Source organism: Nomascus leucogenys, chromosome 7b (genome assembly GCF_006542625.1).
Source record: "Nomascus leucogenys isolate Asia chromosome 7b, Asia_NLE_v1, whole genome shotgun sequence".
Lineage (NCBI taxonomy): Eukaryota > Metazoa > Chordata > Mammalia > Primates > Hylobatidae > Nomascus > Nomascus leucogenys.
Window position 1 is genome coordinate 15,624,265 of NC_044387.1, and position 6,576 is coordinate 15,630,840.

At 47.6% G+C, this 6,576-nt stretch overlaps 1 pseudogene; it reads left to right on the forward strand.

Annotated features, from left to right (window-relative positions):
* The first annotated feature begins 1,069 nt into the window (after positions 1-1,069).
* LOC100585724 lies at positions 1,070-3,272 on the forward strand (annotated as a pseudogene).
* Positions 3,273-6,576: the final 3,304 nt, after the last annotated feature.

Here is a 6,576-nt window from a genome sequence, read left to right on the forward strand (position 1 = left end):
TCTTGCTTCTTTACTTCCCACTCAATGGAGCCCACAGCTCCATTTCCCCACTGAAATGACAAAATCCAATTTGACATTAATTATAGCCACTGAGCTGTCATTTGGTGGGGAGTGACCATGGGCCAGGCAGTGCTCTAGATGACTGGTCTAAAAGATCTCATCTAATCCTCATCATAACCTTATGATGTGAGTATATTCTTTATATCATATTCATCAAATAGGGGCTCAGAAAGGTTAAGTGATTTTCCCAGGGACACAGAGTTGGATAAAGGGATTTGCACTTAATCTGATGGACTTTAAAAACCCTGCCCTTTCCACATTGTCAAATTATCTCCAGTCCAGATGCTTTCTTCTCTTCTTTCTCCATTGTCTCTGTTCTGTGGAATCGGGCATTCACCTCTGCCCCCATGGTACCTGCACATGTCTCTACTATAGCTCTTATCATATGAGATGATAATTATTCACCTGCTTGACTATCACTCTGCTAGCAATGTCTTATTCTCCCCTCTGTTCTGTATTCTCAGCTCATTGTCAGATATATAGTACCTGTTCCATAAATACTTTTAGAAATTAATTAAATTCCTTCATCTCTAATTACTAAACCTGTTATCTTTCACAGAGTAGAGGGTTACATCTGACATAAATTGTGAAGAAGAGAATCTCCCCTATCACCCCATTATTTTCTGTAAGAACAAGTCTAGTTAACCACCCCCCAACAAAAGGGCCAGGGTTCACTTCAGGTACTCCTGCTGTGAGACAAGAGCAGCAGAACGACTCCCATGCCCTGAGAGTTGGAAGAGATCAAGCTCCCAAGGTGCCGTCTGCTCCCGTGGGTTTGGCCTGCCAGGGAAGAGCTCAGCAAATCTAGCTGAAAGAGGGTGATGAAGTCAGACTGGGTGCTGGCTGAGTGCCTAATTCCAGAGATTTACCCTCTTCCAGATGCTAGAAGCATCTTTGCCCCATTTTCTTACTGCATTTTCCAGACCTTGTAGTTACAATATATTCTCTTGTAAAACAAACACAGACACGACCCCATCTTTGTCAACACAACCCCATCTTTGTGCACAAAATGGCGCTCTACAGCCTACTGGTTACCTGGCTGTAGAAAGCTCTGGGTGTGCAGCAGTACCATGTGACCTCAGTCCTGTGCCAACAGGCCAAGGTGGCGATGAGCCACTTTGAGCCCAAGTACATCCACTATGACCTGCTAGAGAACATTAACATTGTTCGCAAACAATTTAACTGGCCTCTGACCCTCTCGGAGAAGATCGTGTATGGACACCTGGATGACCCTGCCAGCCAGGAAATCGAGTGGAGCAAGACGTACCTGCAGCAGCGGTCAGACAGTGTGGCCATGCAGGATGCAACGGCCCAGATGGCCATGCTGCAGTTCATCAGCAGCAGGCTCCCAAGGTGACTGTGCCGTCCACCATCCACTGTGACCATCTGATTGAGGCCCAGCTCGGGAGTGAGAAAGACCTGCACCGGCCCAAGGACATCAACCACAAAGTTTATAATTTCCTGGCAACTGGAAGTGTCAAATATGGCATGGGCTTCTGGAAGCCTGGATCTGGAATCATTCACCAGATTATTCTGGAAAACCGTGAATACCCTGGGGTTCTTCTGATTGACACTGACTCCCACACCCCCAGTGGTGGCAGCCTGCAGGGCATCTGCATTGGAGTTGGGGGTGCTGAGCTGTGGATATCATGACTGGGATCCCCTGGGAGCTGAAGTGACCCAAGGTGATTGGTGTGAAGGTGATGGGCTCCCTCTCCGGTTGGACCTCACCCAAAGATGAGATCCTGAAGGTGGCAGGCATCCTCACAGTGAAAGGTGGCACAGGTGCAATCATGGAATACCACAGGCCTGGTGTAGACTCCATCTCCTGCACTGGCATGGCGACAGTCTGCAACATGGGTGCAGAAATTGGGGCCACCACTTCCGTGTTCTCTCACAACCTCAGGATGAAGAAGTACCTGAGCAAGACCTGCTGGGCATACATTGCCAATCTAGCTGATGAATTCAAGGATCACTTGGTGCCTGACCCTGGCTGCCATTATGACCAACTAATTGAAGTTAACCTCAGTGAACTGAAGCTGCACATCAATGGGCCCTTCACCCCTGACCTGGCTCACCCGGTGGTAGAAGTTGGCAAGGTGGCAAAGAAGGAAGAATGGCCTCTGGACATCTGAGTGGGTCTGATTGGCAGCTGCACCAATTTAAGCTATGAAGATATGGGGCGCTTAGCAGCTGTGGTCAAGCAGGCACTGGCCCATGGCCTCAAGTGCAAGTCCCAGTTCACTATCACTCCATGCTCTGAGCACATCCGTGTCTCCACTGAGCGGGATGGCTATGGACAGACCTTGAGGGATGTGGGCAGCATCGTCCTGGCCAATGCTTGTGGCCCTTGCATTGGCCAGTCGGACAGAAAGGACATCAAGAAGCGGGAGAAGAACATAATTGTCACCTCCTACAACAGGAACTTCACGGGCCACGATGACACGAATCCCGAGACCCATGCCTTCATCACGTCCCCAGAGACTGTCACAGCCCTGGCCAGTGCGGGAACCCTCAAGTTCAACCCAGAGACCGACTACCTGACAGGCAAAGATGGCAAGAAGTTCAAGCTGGAGGCTCCGGATGCAGATGAGCTTCCCCAAGCGGAGCTTGGCTCGGGGCAGGACACCTACCAGCACCCCCGCACGGGATACCACTGACCACATCTCGGCTGCTGGCCTCTGGCTCAAGTTCCGTGGGCACTTGGACAACATCTACAACAACTTGCTCAGTGCTGCCATCAACATTGAAAACAGCAAGGCCCACTCCGTGCACGTTGCCGTCACCCATGAGTTTGGCCCCTTCCCTGACACTGCCCGCTACTACAAGAAACATGGCATCAGTTTGGTGGTGAATAGGGATGAGAACTATGGCGAGGGCTCAAGCTGGGAGCAGGCCGCGCTGGAGCCTCGCCACCCCAGGGGGCTGGGCCATCATCACCAAGAGCTTTGCCAGGATCCACGAGACCAACCTGAGGAGGCAGGGCCTGCTGCCCCTGACCTTCGCTGACCCAGCTGACAACAAGATTAACCTTGTGGACAAGCTGACCATTCAGAGCCTGAAGGGCTTGCCCCTGACAAGCCCCTGAAGTACATCATCAAGCACCCCAGGTGATCGTCCTCCTGAACCACACCTTCAACCAACGAGACGGAGCCATCGAGTGGTTCAGCGCCGGCAGTGCCCTCAACAGAATGAAGGAGCTGCAGCAGTGAGGGCGGCGTCTCCCCCGCAACCCCCCTCCCTCCCTCCCTCCTCCCCCAGCGCTGGCGTCATGTTCAAGTTCAGCTCCACATGCACCGTAAGGGGATCCGATCCATCCAGCCATGGCTTCTTATTCCAAGATGGCGTAACCAAACGTGCTTCCTGCTTCCTGCTCCCTGCTGAGCCCAGGAGTGACTGTGGTTGGGAGGCGGCGGGGGGGCGAGGGGTTGGTTCTTAAAATAACTTTTTAGCCCCTGCCTTCCTATTTTTAGTTTTCAGATTTTAAGCAGCTCCATGCAATTGCCATGCAATTGTATTTATTTTTGATGACAAGACTCCCATCTAAAGTTAGGAAAAAAAAATACGGCGGCTCACGCCTGTAATCCCAGCACTTTGGCAGGTGGGCGGATCACCTCAGGTCGCAAGTTCCAAACCAGCCTGGCCAACATGGTGAAACCCCGTCTCTACTAACAATACAAAAATTAGCCGGGTGTGTGGCACGCACTTGTAATCCCAGCTACTCAGGAGGCTGAGGCACAAGAATTCCTTGAACCCGGGAGGAGGAGGTTGCAGTGAGCCTAGAGTATGCCACTTCACTCCAGCCTGGGCAAGAAGAGTGAGACTCTGTCTCAAAAAAAAAAAAAAAAAAAAAAATCAAATACAATAAAACAAAACAAAGTAAAACAAAACTAACAACAGTGACAATAATATTAACCTTTAGTTTCCTGTAAAACTTGGTTCTTGCTACATGCCTGCACTTTCCTGCCTTCAACATCCTAGTTCGGCTTATCTTGAGTGATTCCATTCTCTCTGTCTTCCAGAATTCATGTCTGGGCACAAAAATTGCCTGTTCCAAAGAGGTAATTAAAGCAGGATAAGCCTGATTTCCTGAAGAGGGGAGTGCCAGACAACCTGGCTGTGAACTCAACCCAGCATTCAAGTAATCCCTGAATTTGTTTGGCAAAAAGCAAACCAGCAGTTACCCAAGATAAGAAATTAGGTGATTTTTTTTTTTTTTTTTTTTTTTTGCTTGTTTGCTGGCTGGCTGGCTTGCTTTTTTGTCTACGTGAGAGAAGTTACTGAAATATTTTTATCTTGCTTTCTAAATAATCAATCTTGCCCCAGCAGAAAACAAAACAAAACAAGTCTGTGTTATGTTCTGCACTGGGATGTTTCAAAGAACAGGTCATGGCTGGGAGCCTTGGGAAACTATTGTGAGTGCAGCTGGCGTGAGGCGGTAAAGGCTAGAGTTTAGAAAAAGTGAGTTTCTGTGGAGAAAGTAAAGCAAAATATCTCATGGTTTTAACCTTTGTATTTTCAAACTCATTTCTGCCCTTACTCCCCAAAGTTTTAGAATCTTAGGAACACGAGTCCAATGACTTCTAAAGCCAAATATGCAAGGTTAAGCAAACTTTGCAGGTTACCTGCACCACCCTCCACAAAACTCTCCTCACTTTGGACAGCAGCCACAGGTTCCAGCGCTCCCAGGTCCCACTCCCTTCTGACCAGCTGGCTGCAAACTCAGAGGCTCCCACTACCTCTTCAGATGTAATGTCACTAGAATAACTCATAGAACTCAGGAAAGTGCTGTACTTATTATTACAATGCTCCTTTAGCCAAAAGATACAAATCAAAACCAGCCAAAGGGAGAATCACAGGGTAAGGTCTAGGAAAGTTCCCCACTTGAAGCTTCTGTCATCCCCAGAGATGTAACCTTCTCACTTCAGTGTGGGAAACTGCCAACCAGGGGAACTCACTGGAACTGAAAAAAAAAAATTTTTTAATGGACATGTAATAATTGTACATATTTATGGGGTGCATAGTGATGTTGTCATACAAAAAATTCATAGCGATCAGATCAAGATTGGCATATCCATCATCTCAAACATTTATCTAAGGGGAATACTATGGAGGTTCCACAAAAAACTACAAATAGAACTACCATATGACCCAGCAATCCCACTACTGGGTATTTATTCAAAGGACAGGAAATAAGTATATCAAAGAGACATCTGTTCCTCCATGTTTATTGCAGCTTTATTCACAATAGCCAAAGTGTCCAACCTTGGTGTCCAGCAATGGAGGAATGGATAAAGACAATAGAATACTATCAGCCAGAGCAGGCGCAGCAGCTCATGCCTGTTATCCCAGCACTTTGGGAGGCCAAGACGGGGGGATCACAAGGTCAGGAGTTCCAGACCAGCCTGGCCAACATGGTGAAACCCGTCTCTACTAAGAATACAAAAATTAGCTGGGCGTGGTGGTAGGTGCCTGGAGTCCCAGCTACTCAGGAGGCTGAGGCAGGAGAATCGCTTGAACCTGGGAGGCGGAGGTTGCAGTGAGCTGAGATCGCGCCACTGTACTCCAGCCTGGGCAACAGAGCGAGACTCCATCTGGGAAAAAAAAAAAAAAAGAATACTCTCAGCCATAAAAAAGACTGAAATCCTGTCACTCACTGCAACATGGATGGAGCTGAAGGACATTATGTTAAGAGACATAAGACAGGAACAGGACCTCTTAGCAAAAAGTATCAGATGTAGTCTGAAGGGCCCACCATGAGTAACAGACGCTGCTATCACTGGGGAAATTTCAAGGGCCTAGAGGTTACCTCCCAGGTACGGTGAGATAAAGGCCAGCCAGATTCTTTTTCATACAATGAGGAAATGCGAACTGAGACTTGATGACCTGATGGATCTCACCATTCTACCTCTCCTCAGCCCTCTTTTCTTTTGACAGAACTATCTTACCTGATTAAGGGGCTGTCAGTCCAGCATAGGGTTCTGAGTGTCCAAACACCGGGTTCTCCTCTCAAATCCCCCATCTCGCTGTGTAATCTTAGAAAAGTCCCTTAATTTGTTGAGCTTGAGTGTCCCCAGTTGTAAGTGAAAGTGTTAGACTATAATCCCTGAGCTACATCAAACTGATGGTTCTATGGCTAAGCCACTAAAACTCTCTGAGACTAAATTTCCTCATCTTTAAAATAAGGAGACTAGATCAGATGATTTCTCCCTGGGCTAAAAATCCATGATTTTAGTACCTTACAACCTTTGCAAAGTGTAAGGAAAAGATGCATCAGCACTATTTCACATGGCAATTCTATTTTCTAGTTTATTGTCCTCTCCTCTCCCTGAAATAAGAGAGTGACTGCCTAATGTGTTATCAGGTGTCCCTTACACAGATGGATGGCAAAGAGTTTCCCCTTTGTTTCTGGGGAAATAAAAGAAACAGAAAATGGGAGACAGGAATAAATTTTAAAGGCTGGGTAAGGGACCAGCCAAGAAGTCTAGCTGAAAGAATTTTTGTCCCTTAGTTAAA